Source organism: Scyliorhinus torazame, chromosome 9 (genome assembly GCF_047496885.1).
Source record: "Scyliorhinus torazame isolate Kashiwa2021f chromosome 9, sScyTor2.1, whole genome shotgun sequence".
NCBI lineage: Eukaryota > Metazoa > Chordata > Chondrichthyes > Carcharhiniformes > Scyliorhinidae > Scyliorhinus > Scyliorhinus torazame.
This window is the reverse complement of record NC_092715.1, coordinates 123,197,112-123,209,351: the sequence shown is the minus strand read 5'-3', so window position 1 is coordinate 123,209,351 and position 12,240 is coordinate 123,197,112. Positions and strand designations below refer to the sequence as shown.

General features: G+C 42.6%; 1 protein-coding gene across 4 annotated transcripts in view; it reads left to right on the top strand.

Moving 5' to 3' along the window:
• The window catches only part of pggt1b (protein geranylgeranyltransferase type I, beta subunit), a 123,155-nt gene that overhangs the window by 74,995 nt on the left and 35,920 nt on the right, over positions 1–12,240 (top strand). The gene's annotated exons all lie outside the window — the stretch shown is intronic.

Below are 12,240 nucleotides of genomic sequence, written 5' to 3'. Positions count from 1 at the left end.
ATAGTCCCCATCCCACAAAATATGACACAGTGTATGGAAAGGGTCAGTAAACCAAGGTCCACCACACTAAGAAAACAAAAAGGGACAGTCAATAGAGAATTAAAGGTGCTATATTTAAATGCGCGCAGTGTATGGAACAAGGTAGATGAGCTTGTGGCTCAGATTGTGACTGGCAGGTATGATGTGGTAGGCATCACAGAGACATGGTTGCAGGGAGTTCAGGACTGGCATTTAAACATCCAGGGATTCACAACCTATCGAAAAGACAGAGAGGTGGGCAGAGGGGGCGGGATTGCCTTGTTAATTAGTAATGAAATTAAATCAATAGCACTAAACGACATAGGGTGAGATGATGTGGAGTCTGTGTGGGTAGAGTTGAGGAACCATAATGGGAGTTAAGAATTCCATTAGGTCACCCAATCCTCTCGAGGTGCTGGTCGGAGACAAAGATCCCCAATCCACCAGAACTTGCTTCCCGGCAATCAGCGAGGCTAAGACAAGGACATCTGCCTTCACTTCCGTCTGCAGCCCCAGCGAGTCCGACATGCCAAAAAAGGTCGCCAGAGGACAAGGCTCCAGTTCGAGATTCAGAATTGACAACATGATCTTGACGAAGGAGGCCCAACATCTTGCCAGTTTGGGGCAATGCCAGAACATATGTATGAGATTGGCCATTCCACCGGAACAACTGTTTTCTACCTTCGGGAAAAAAAGCCCTCAACCTAGGTTTGGTCAGGTGCACCCTTTGCACCACCTTAAGCTGGATTAGACCAAGCCATGCACAAGATGATGTGGAGTTCACCCTATGCAGGGCTTCACTCCACAACTCATCATCCACTATAGGCCCCAGCTCCCACTCCCACTTCGCCTTCACTCCATCCACCAAGTCCGAGTCCTCAGACGCAATTCGCCCACAAATACCAGACATACAATCCTCTTCTAATCCTGCCAACGAAAATGTCCTTTCCAACAGAGATGACCACGGCGCCTCGGGAAATGTTGGTACGGCCACCCGCACAAAATTCCTTATCTGGAGGTACCTGAACGAGTCAGCCATCCCCGCCAGTCTAAACTTCACCACAATACCTGCAAGCTGACAAACCGTCCCTCTATAAACGCAAATCCCTGAATCTCTCCAGCTCCTTTCCATTCCCACACCCTGAATGTAGCGTCCAGTCTTGACGGTTCGAATCAATGATTAGTGTAGATAGGGGCCAGCTTCGACACAGCTCCAAGCTTAAAATGCTGCCTGAATTGTCTCCATACCCATTAAAGTAGACACGACCACCGCGTTCAAGGAGTACCTAGCCTTGTCAGCCTCCGAATATTGGCTGACAACTGTCAGCCCTTACAAAGCCTGTCTGATTCTCCACAATCAGCTCGGGGAGACAGGTCTCCAGCCTTACCGCCAATACCTTAACCAGTATCTTAGCGTTCACATTTCGCAGTGAGGTAGGCATATAAGCCAACACTCCATTGGGTCCTTATTCTTTTCAATAGCAGCGAAATGGAGGCCTGCAAAAGTGTAGCCGGCAGAGATCCCCTGAATAGAGAGTCGTTAAACATGTGTACCAGCAATGGTACCAACTGATCTGCAAACTTCTTGTAGAATTCCACTGGGAACCCATCAGGCCCATGGTTTGCATCAGCCCAATACTAGCCAAAATTCTCCTCTGGGCTCCCTATTCTTCATGTCTCTCAGCCCCCACCTCTAGAAACTCTACCCCATCTAAAAACGTTGATATGTCCATCAACACACATGCACACACATCACCCCCCCCCCCCCCATCACCACCACCACCACACCACCGATGGCTCTGACCGCTAAAGATTCCTGTAAAAAAAAAAACTCATGCCTCGTTGACCTTGTTTGGGGTGGAAATTAAACTACCGCTCTCATCCCAACCTGAATAATCTCCTGGGAGGCCACCTCAGCTGATGAGCTAACAAATGGCTGACCTTCTCTCCATACTCATGAAAGACCCCCCCCCCCCCCCCCCCCCCCCCTCCCCAAGGTAGCGTCACATACATAGAAAATAGAAGCACGAGGAGGCCATTTGGCCCTTTTAGCTTGCTCTGCCATTCATTATGAGCATGGCTAATCATCAAATTCAATTCAATACCCTGATCTCCCCCCCACGCCAATATCGCCTTAGCCCCAAGAGCTATATCTGATTCCTTCTTGAAATTGCCCAATGTTTTGGCCTGCATTACTTTCTGTGGCAGTGAATTCTATAGATTCACCACTCTCTGGGTGAAGAAATTTCTCCTCCTCCTCCGTTCCAAAATGTTTACCCCTTATTCTCAAACTATGGCTCCTAGTTCTGTGCTCCCCCACCATTGGGAATATTCTTTCTGAATCTACCCTGTCTAATCCTGTCAGGATTTTATAAGTTTCCATGAGATCCCCTCTCGCTCTTCTGAACCCCAATGAATATAATCCTTATCCGACTTAGTCTCTCCTCATATGACAGTCCCACCAGCCCAGGAATTAGCCTTGTGAACCATTGCTGCACTCCCTCCAAAGCAAGAACATCCTTCCTCAAATAAGGACACCAAAACTGCATACAATACTCCAGGTGTGGCCTCACCAATGCCCTGTACAATTGTAGTAAAACATCCCAATTTCTATATTCAAATCCTCTTGTTATGAAAGCCAACATAACATTTTCCTTCTTGACCACTGTACTTGCGTGCTCACATTCAGCGACTGATGCATGAGGACACCAAGGTCTCGCTGAGTATCCACTCTTGTTTTTCCTACCGAAACAAATAACCTCACATTTATCCACATTATACTGCATCTGTCATCCATATGCCCACTCGCTCAGCTTGCCCAAATCCCACTGAAGCATCTCTGCATCCTCCTCACAGTTCACCCTCCCACCCAACATTGTATCATCTGCCAATTTAGAGATAATACATTTAGTTCCCTCATCCAAATCATTAATATATAATGTGAACATTTGGGGTCCTAGCACAAATCCCTGCAGCATCCCACTAGTCACTGCCTGCCAATCAGTAAATGATCTATTTATTCCAACTTTTTGCTTCCTGTCTGCTAATCAGATTTCTATCTAAAGACAATACCGCAATCCCATGTGCTTTAACTTTACACAGTAATCTGCTATGTGAGACCTTGTCGAAAGCCTTCTGAAAATCTAAATAAACCACATCCACCAGTACTCCCTTATCAACTCTACTAGTTGAGTACCTGCGGTCCACCTCCAAGTTCTCATCCACCAACCTCTGCCGCTCTGCCCTTACCTACTTCTCCCTATGCACCTTGTACAATATAATCTCTCCCCTAATCACTGCCTTCAAGCATCCAAAACATAGAGGGCCAGACGGAATCATTCCTAATAAATTCCGCATACTCAATAGACTTGGGCATGCGCCCACACAACTCCAAATCCGGCAATAACCTTACATCTAAACTCCATGGCGTGCGCTAAACAGGGCCAACTCCAAAAACTAGTCTACCAGATGAGGGGCATGATCTGAGACAACAATGGTCGAAAATTCTGCTGTCTTCACCCGAGGGAGAAGAGATCTACCACCAGAAGAAGTAGAAGTACATCCTGGAATGCACCTTGTGCACTGGGGAGAAGAACGAGAATTCCTTACCCCGCCCCCCCCCCCCCTCAAACCTGTTCCATAAATGCTAGCAGAGTCTTAGCCATCCCAATGATTTCGCCCATCTTCGAAACTAGCACACAATTCAAATCTCATGCTAAAATTAGTTGGTGTGTATCCAAATCTGGAATGGAAGCCAACAGCTTTCTTAAAAAGTGCTGTTTCGTCCCAATTCAGAGCATATATGTTGATTAACTCCAACCAATCGACCAACCAAGGACCCTGTAACCATCGCATACCTACTGCATGGAGATGCCACTACTTATCCACCAAAAATAACCTGTTTTTTGGTTTAAAATTGCTACCCTCCATGTACCCCAGGTCCTGCCCTTGAAGCTGAATGAAAAACCCGGCTCACCCACCCCTTCCACAGCCTAGTCTGGTTCCTCACCTATAGGTGAGAGAAAACTCTTAACCTTTTCACTGGGCCTCTCAATCCCCCTACGTTCCAGATGACCAACAGAGCTGGTGGTCTCTTTCCTCCCCCCCCCCCCCCCAAAACCCGGAGTTAGCCATTTCCACCGTAAAGGATTAACAAGCGCCTGCCCAGAGGAAGTAGACCCAAGTCCTACCCAAGATGGTCACCAAACCAACCCACACAACGAAACAAGAATCCCCTGAACATCATCAGAAAACAACCCCCCCCCCCACCAAGCAAACCCCACCCAAACATCCATGTTGATCAGATTTCAAAGAACAATAACCCCTCCTAACCAACCCCCACCTAAACAAAACCGCAAGGCTCATTGAACCACAAAAACAAGTCCAAACGGCTGCAATCACCCCCCCACACACCTCACTCCCGTTCGCTAGCTCAAACTTTAATGGTAGCAAGGTAGCCCCTCCCCAAGAACAGAAAAAGAGAAAGAAATATCCCTACCCGTCCCGCCTTCAAAAATGCAACAAAATTCAATACCCCAAGCAAGAGCACAATCCCACCGGGAGCCATATATTTCCCAAAAAAAGAGAATTCCTGCCTTAAACGATATTCCACAAAACAGTTGCCTCCCACCTCCCACTGTAAAATTTAAGTAAAACAACCCCATCCCAACCCAAAAACAAAAAAAATAACAACATATACATACAAAGTACAAAATGCACAAAAAACCCTCCCCATAACGAACCAAAGCAAGTTCACTCGGATCCCGTTTAACCCGACCCTAGTCCATGCTCTGTAACAATTTCTGCCCCTCCACAGTATCAGAATGATGGTCTTTTTGCCTGAAGGTAACACGCAGCCTCGCCAGGTACACTACTCCAAATCTCGCTCCACTCTTGTATAAAGCCGCTTTGGCTTTATTAACGGACGCCCGTTTCTTCGTTAGATCTGCACCAACATCCTGATTCTAATATGACTTCTTTCCCATCTCGGGTCACTACTTTCCTTGGCCCACTTCAGGACCCGCTCCATCTCCTAGAAGCTGTGGAATCTGGCTATCACCGCTCATGATGGCTCATTCACCTGAGGCTTCTGCTGAATGTTCGATGGGCCCTATCCACCTCAGGAGGGGACGCCAGTATACCCTCCCCACCATCTTACTAAGCATCTGCAAAAGGTATGCAGTTGGATTCCTGCCCTCCACACTCTCTGGCAATCCCACAATCCTGAGGTTTTGTCACCGCGACTGATTCTCCAGATCATCTACTTTCACTCTCATATTCTTATTCTTCTCTTCCACCACTGAGATCTCAGCCTTCAGTGAGGCGAATTGGTCGCTGTGCCACAACAAAGCCTCCTCCACCCCTTTCAATACCTTGCCATGTTTATTTATAGCTTCCAAAGTCCTCTCTAAATTATCACGGAAAGGACCCAGTGCCGCCTAAATCGATTTACGGAGAGTATCGACCATCATTGTCCATTGCCTCTCAAAATATTTATCAAACTGCTTTTGGAACTCCTTAGTCAGCTCCCCAATAGCATATGCACTGTGATTGGGTGGCCCGCAATGGCAGGAGCTCCCTTGAGCTGAGGCTCAACGCGAAGCCTCCGAGTCGGTTGAGGAATTTTCACCCGCGGACTACACAGTTGTGTACTTTTCGACATATTTCCACACTAGGATACCTCTACTTTCTTATAGGAACAAATTACCTACCAAAAAACCCAGGGAACCAAGCAAAGAGGGCCAAAAAACAAGTACCCTGGCAGGAGCTAACTAATTGACGACCTCCTCCTAATATGCCGCCACCAAAAGTCCCAGAAAATCCTTTACTTAAGTGTCTGTCAACCTCACTTTCAAACTTTACGGCACTTTTATTTTTAAAAGCAACCTCTATGTTTAAAAGTTAATCTAATACCTGCTTATGTGGCTCAGTGTCTGTTATATTTTGTTTCATAAGACTCTATGAAGCACCTTGTGATGTTTTATTGAAAGACACCCAGTCTTGGATTTTGTTCCAACTTTGTCTGGTTAAACATTGGGGAGACTAAAGCCAATGCCTTCTGTAAATACGCCAAATCCCATCTCCCCCTCTGGTCTTGGGCTCATCCCCAATGTTTATAACCTCAGCATTCCATTTAACCCTGAACTAAAGGTCCGGACCCCATAGTCTCTTCATCACAACTTGCTATTTCCACTTCCATAACATTGCCCATCTCGCTCCTTACCTCTGCTACTGAAGCATTTTTTATGGCTTTGTCACTGTCAGATTTGATGATTCGAGTTCTTTCTATTCTTCACCATTCATAAACTGCAGCTTATCCAAAACAGTTTTCCAGCATATCACCTTGCACCATTGTCCTTGCTAACCTACATTGGCTACCAATTCCCAAATGACTCATTTAAAACTTCCATCCTCTCACTTAAATCTCTTCATGCCCTTGTCCTTCCTTGATTCTGAAAATCTGTCCCCCACCTGACCAATCTATTGGCAGTATTGTCTTGAGTTGTTTCATACCTATTTTCTGGGATTCTCTCTTTAAACCATAAATAGGCCCAGGAGAAATTGGATAATACATTTGGATCAGCATATGATTGGTTTATTTGTATGTCACATCTGTTGTGTAGTTATCTAATGTGCATTCTGGATTTGTGCAGCAATGATTTCCTTTGATCCAGTTACTTCTTTCAGCCAATGACTATTTTACGCATTTCCTTTTCATGTGGCTATACAATGTATAGCTTTTATGAAGGGAGATTTACATTATTCTGGTGCAGGAAAGTTATCAAAAATATATTTTGTTCTGACGAAATGTTTTCAAGCCAGAGGGAAAATTAATGATTTTCAATTAAATATTCAAAAAGCCGTTTTAAATGTACTCTAATATAAGGTTGAAGGTCGGCTTAAGCTTTTATGCCAGTTCTCTGAGAGGTATTACAAAATAACTTAGAAAGGCATGATGTCATTTGATGCAGAGACAATGAAAGCAAGAAGAACTGATCCTCTAGAAATCTCCTCATCGTTTGCATCTCCAGTATAGTACTGAAAATTGGGCAGGGATTGGTTTTTCTGTTGAAGTAGAAATTCTTTTTAGTGATAATTACAAATTATTAATACATTTGTGCAGTCTTCCTCTTTTCCACTGTTTTAATGGCAGTGCTAACACATTTTATTTTCAAAAAGGTTAATGCCGGGTGGTTGTAAAAACATTAAGTATTGATTTATTAATATCACTAGCTGCTCTTGCTACTGCAGTGATTCATGCTAGGTGTGCATGAATGAGGCTGTGGTTGTGTCTGCTTGTAATATGCTCAGTTATCCCACTGATCACAATTTATTTGGATGCGCACATCATGTGTAATCCTTGGGCAAAGTAATAGGTTAGCAAATTCAGGTTAAGCATATGATATTTTGAAAAAACTAACTCTGTAAAGGCAATAGGTTCTGATTGGTATGCTTTGGTGAACAGTTAGAAATATGAGTAATAATTAACGGCAATATTGGTATTAAGAAAAGATGAACTTATGTTAATACTTGCCTACCCAAAATATATTACAATGGAGGAAAGATAAAGAGCTCAATTGTAAAGCAAAATAGAGTTATAGGAGAGAAAAAAGGAATTGAAGTAGAAAGCAAATTGAGAAAAACTGTAAATAGAAATAAATATGTTAAATAATATTCTGGTAACCGTGGCAAAGGCTGTTTGAGATATCAAAGTCGCATCTTAAGCTTATTTATTTTGAATGGGACAATTGGTCCTTTGTTGCTTAAAGTCTAATACATGTCTAACTTTTTCCAATTCTGATGAGGGCCTGAAATGTTACCTCTGTTTTTCTGTCTACAGATGTTGCCAGACCAACTGACATATTTCCAACATTTTCTATTTTAATTTCAGTTTTCCAGCATCCGCTGCATTTTCTTTTGTAGCAGTGGTCTTTTTCTACACATTCACTAGTCTAGATTTATCTAAGAGTTTCCTCGTATCTCTTTAATGGCATAACGGATCAGTTGCACAATGCAGTAATGTCAGCATCTGTTGCAACAGTGTTAATAAGTATTGTGTTGAGATAGAAGCTCCCATTTAACTGTCAACCAGTGCTGAAGGAGTTTTATTGAAAGCAGGTATTTCTTTTAAGCCACAACCACAATGGCATATCTTTCAAGAGTAGGAATGTGACCAAACGCTCCAATTCTTGTGATGTCACTGCTCTAATTAGTCAAGCAGGCAATTTATTATGTAATATCGCTGGACTGTTTGACATTTTAAAAGTCATCTCTGTTTCAAACTTCTATCACAATATGTTGTCTTTTTGGTTTTGATGGTCATGGTGGTTGGATAGTTACTAGTCTCGACCTATCACAGCCACAGTTCAGAATATACTTTTTATCCTGATTTATTAATTCTGCATTTAGTCCTGATTCACAATTCTCATGTCAAACCCTTGTTCAAATTGTGACTGGGAGATTTAATAATGAATTTTAATCTACTCCACCTAAGTTGGTTGTATATTTCTAATTTACACTTACGTACTTTTATAAAGTTACCAATAAATTATGCCAAGCTATTGACATCACCTTTTATTAATAACTATGTTAGTGGAGATCCGAGTTCCACATTTGGGCAATTTTCTGAGTTTTTGGATGTCTTGCTGTAACTTGTGCAGCGGAGTACAGTAAATTTAATTTTCTCCAGATGTTACTTGCCATATCCCATACCCTTTATTTGGAATCTGTCCATAATACTCACCTACATCTTTCTAAGGTCTTATACTTTTGACAGTTTCTTCAGGCTGCATTTTTCTATATCACTAGGCTTTCTAGTGCAATATTGCTGTTGCTGTAAACTAAGTTCTTTTGGTATAATAGTACTTTTACTTCCTTTTGTAAGATTTGAGTTCTTCATGAATATGTTTGGATTTGACTGGTTCTCCATACAGAAAAGTGTAAAAACCACTGTTCCTCAATCTCTTGCTTTGCAAGTAAACTGCCATTGAAAATCATCTAAGGTAGAAGTAGGCAGGAAATGACAGGTGGGGAAAATAGTTATGGAAGGTATGATGGATTGGTTTTTGAAAAACCTGAGGGTTGACAATTCCCTGGGCCAGATGGGATATTCCCTAGGATTCTTTGGGAGGCAAGGGATGAGATTGCAGAGCCTTTGGCTTTGATCTTTGGGTCCTCACTGTCACAGGGATAGTGCCAGAGGACTGGAGAGTGGCGAATGTTGTTCCTCTGTTCAAGAAAGGGAATAGGAACGACCCTGGTAATTATAGGCCGGTTAGTCTTACTTCGGTGGTCAGTAAGTTAATGGAAAGGGTCCTGAGGGTTAGGCTTAAATGACCATTTGGAAAGATGCAGCTTAATCCGGGATAATCAACACGGATTCGTGAAGGGTAAGTCTTGCCTCACAAATTTGATTGAATTCTTTGAGGAGATAACTTAAGTGTGTAGATGAAGGTAGAGCAGTTGATGTCGTATACATGGATTTCAGTAAGGCATTCGATAAGGTTCCCCATGGTCGGCTCATGAAGAAAGTAAGGAGGTGTGGGATAGAGGGAAATTTAACCAATTGGATAAGTAACTGGCTATCACATAGAAGACAGAGGGTGGTGGTGGATGACAAATTTTCAGACTGGAGACCAGTTACCGGCGGTGTACCACAGGGTTCAGTGCTGGGTCCTCTGCTATTTATGATTTTTATAAATGACTTGGAGGAGGGGGCTGAAGGGTGGGTCAGTAAATGTGCTGATGACACCAAGATTGGTGGAGTAGTGGATGAGATGGAAGGCTGTTGTAGGCCGCAAAGAGGCATTGATAGGATGCAGAGCTGGGCTGAAAAATGGCAGATGGAGTTTAACTCTGATAAGTGAGAGGTGATTCATTTTGGTAGGACAAATTTGAATGTGGATTACAGGGTCAACGGCAGGGTTCTGAGGAATGTGGAGGAACAGAGAGATCTTGGGGTTCATGTCCACAGATCTCTGAAGGTTGCCACTCAAGTGGATAGAGCCGTGAACAAGGCCTACAGTGTGTAAGCGTTTATTAACAGGGGGCTTGAGTTTAAGAGCCGTGGGGTTATGCTGCAACTGTACAGGACCCTGGTGAGACCACATTTGGAGTATTGTGTGCAGTTCTGGTCACCTCATTATAGGAAGGATGTGGAGCAATGGAAAGGGTTCAAAGGAGATTTACCAGGATGCTGCTTGGATTGGAGGGTAGGTCTTATGAGAAAAGGTTGAGAGAGCTAGGGCTTTTCTCATTGGAGCGAAGGAGGATGAGAGGCGACTTAATAGAGGTTTATAAGATGATGAGGGGGATAGATAGAGTGGACGTTCAGAGACTATTTCCTTGGGTGGATGTAGCTGTTACAAGGGGGCATAAGTATAAGGTTCGGGGTGGGAGATATAGAAGGGATGTCCGAGGTAGGTTCTTTACTCCGAGTGGTTAGGGTGTGGAATGGACTGCCAGCTGTGATAGTGGAGTCAGACACTTTCGGAACTTTCAAGCAGTTATTGGATAGGCACATGGAGCACACCAGAATGACAGGGAGTGGGATAGCTTGATCTTGGTTTCGAACAAAGCTCGGCACAACATCGAGGGCCACAGGGGCCTGTTCTGTGCTGTACTGTTCTATGTTAATCCTTGGTCTCAAATGTTTTAGTAAAATATACATTGCATATTCTTATCTGACGATGAGTGGAAACCGACCTAACCCTATTCCTTTAAGTTATCTCAAATTTAAGGGTCAACGTGTCTCTTATTTTTCAGTACACTTTTGTCCCAGCAATTTGAGGATTATATCAAGACCAGCTGTATTAATGATGCAATAAGCTGTTTTATTTGGGATGAAGGGTCTATCATCAGGAAAGTTCAAGAAATTGAACAGAACTAACGACTCTCAGTTTTTTAAACATTGCTGGTTTCAATGCTATTAAAGTTCTTTTAAAACTCGCTATACTGAACTTAAATGAATCCATTTAGTTTGATTTTGTATGTTGAGGTTTCAGTTGTGCTATTTAATTGCAAAGAATTAGGGAAAACCTTCATTATTCACGAGCTATCTCAATGAATCAGATATAAATAACTACTCAAAGAGCATAAGTGAACGAAAAGCTGAATACACTGATTAACAAATTAACTTGTTCTCAGACAGCCATAGCAGGCATGATATAATGCAGTGCATATTTAATCCAAGCATCACAGTCCTTTTCTTTAATAATAAAACACATGCAAATGTATTATTCATCTCCTTTTTTCCTTCATCGTAAAATGAATGCTTACCTTAAATAAAGCTCCACATAGGGCCTCAGCTTTCTGTTATCCTAATGCAGTGGCATTCTGCACATGGGATTCCAGGCTCTGACTAACGTCCAATAAATTGACCGCAGGATGCATAATAAGGTGATCAGGGGTTATGGGAAGGAGGCGGGAGAATGGAGATGAGAAACCTATATTTTCAAGCATTGGTCACTGGATGTTGATTAGTGGGAACATGGATGAATTTTATCTCCTGAAACTGAAGTAATTAGGCTAATTAAAATGATTAAACCAATCTGCTAGGACTGGAAAATAGCAGAGATTGTGGATCAAATTAAGCTTCCCTATCTATTTGGCTGTATAGCACGTCAAATAGTGTGCTTAAATGCAAAGCTACTGCAAGGGATCAGTGTATTTAATTTCAATAATTTGTTTCTATTGACTTTAAAAAAAAATACATATGAAGTAGATTAGCAAACAAATATTTTCATTCTTTACAATGGCCCAGAATTTACTGGAGCAGGGGATCTCATGGTGTGTGCCTTGAGTTGGATTTTTGCATTGCAAGTCTTTGGAAGTGCATGAGGTCACTGGGGCACCTAGGCTCCTGAACGAGAGAATCAGCAGTCTAGCTCCTTAACCAATGAAATTCGAGAAAGGAAAGGGAATGATAATGGATGATGGACTAGGGTGCATTAAAACTAAGTTTGATACAGACCGGAAAGAAAGAGGAAAAGAAAGATTGGCTTCAAAGAGAAACCGACAAAGTAGAAGAAAGGAAAAATATGTACACATTTTTTTTAAAGTCTCTGGACAATTTGCTATCTGCAGGCATGACATTCCATGGTTTTATTTGCTCCTTTTCTGGGATTTCGATTGAGTAGCATATCCAGACCATTAATCATCTCATTAGCTAGGGAATAACATCCCTAACCTGCTGCGGCGAGTTTAATTTTTAATTAAATCACA